Source organism: Echinops telfairi, unplaced genomic scaffold (genome assembly GCF_000313985.2).
Source record: "Echinops telfairi isolate 266 unplaced genomic scaffold, ASM31398v2 ScPeMD7_7469;HRSCAF=8507_0, whole genome shotgun sequence".
NCBI lineage: Eukaryota > Metazoa > Chordata > Mammalia > Afrosoricida > Tenrecidae > Echinops > Echinops telfairi.
In genome coordinates, this window is record NW_022111372.1 from 82863061 (window position 1) to 82864782 (window position 1722).

The following is a 1722-nucleotide window of genomic DNA, read 5'->3' on the forward strand; positions in this document are numbered from 1 at the left end:
AATGTTGATGGCAACATTTGTACAAGTGTGCTAAATAGAATTGAACGATGGATTGTTACATGATTTGTAAGAGCCCCCCAATTAAATGATTAATAATAAAAATTAAATAGCGATTCGTAGCCTCGGAAACCCTATACATGAGTCAGGACGGCCTCACTGAAGGTGGCTTGGGTTTGCTTGCTGGGCTGGTTGGTGGGTTTGGGTCTGGCTTCCTTACTAGTGGGACTGCGGGTTAGGCGTCGGGCTGGCCCCTGCAAGGTCATCCTCAACTCGACAGCCTGGGTTTGGTTTTTGTGTTTGACTCTGGCATGACAAGGTGCTCTGGCTCCTCTTGTAGGCTTCCTCCAGGGCGCCCTCCTCCTGCCCCAGAGCAGGACATTCGAAGCCTAGATCTCTGGGCTGTGGTTGCTGACTGCTGCTGGGGGTAACTGACTGCGGCCTTCTCAGTTGGAAGAGCAAGAAATTAAATAGATTTGCATGCACAAGGGGGCTTCTAAAAGTGTGTGGGAAAATGGAATTGAACGATAATGGAATTTTCCCATACACTTTTTGATGCCCCTGGAATAAATCTGTGTATAAACACATCTCTATGACCATGTCTTTATGCGCCCCTCTGTGTCTCTATTAAGCTGAACATGAGCTCACGTGCATGTCTCCAACCGTAATCCATTACCACAGGGATCCTCCCAGCCTCCGCGTCTTGCTTACACAAGTTCAGTCCCACTCCCACAATGAGACGGCTCTTCCCACCGTCCACCCCCATTTACTTGCACTGGTCAAACCCAGTGCAAGTGCAGAGTCGTTTTAGAATCTCTGCCCGTGTCCTTGGGAAATAATTCCGCACAAAGTCTTTTTGCCTCTGGTCGTAAAACTCCACCAGTCCCACACGTAGGTCAGGACTTCCGTCCGCACCAGCCTTAGTAGGTGAGTCTCCCTCTCTGAGCTGGAAAGCTCAATGGGTTTAGAAAAATGCATAGCGTCATGAGAACACCATGACCGTATCATACGGAATCCTTTAACTACTCTAAAACTAGCAGGCAAACCCTGGTCTTCCCCTGCTCAATCAATGCTCCCTGCTCCTAGTCCCTGGCAACCCCAAACCCAACCCACTGCCAAAGACTTGGTTCCAACTCATCATAACCTATGTAGGTTTCTTTAAGGGAGCAGACTGCCTCATTTCTCTCCCTCGGAGCATCTGGTGGGAGTGAACCCCTGACTTTGTGGTGAGCAACCCAACACTCCCCGGACAGCACCACCAGAGCTCCTGGCAGCCACTGACCAATGTACCCAGAGGGAGGATGCAGCATTTCCCACAAGGCCACCTTCCTGCCCTTGTCCGGGACGAGCCCTCCCAGACAGGCTTCGCTCATGTAGCAGTATGTGCGGAAGTACCCTCCGGGACTTTGGGTGGCTGGTTTCTTTGTATTGCTGGATGGCCCGCAGTTTAGCTATTCACATGAATTGATTGCCCCCAGCTTGGGGCAGTTAGGAACAGAGCTATTATCAAATTCGCGTGCAGTTTGTGTGGGTGTAAGTCTTTGGTCCGTGTGGGCAGAGCCCTAAGAGCACAGCTGCTGAAGCCTGTGGTGGTGCTCGGCTGCTGACAGAAAAGGTGGCAGTTCTAACCCCCAGTGCCCTGTGAGCAAAAGATGGGGTCTTTTGCTTCCCTAAGACTGTCGTTATTAGGTGCCAGGCAATCGATGCATAGGGACCTTCCACACA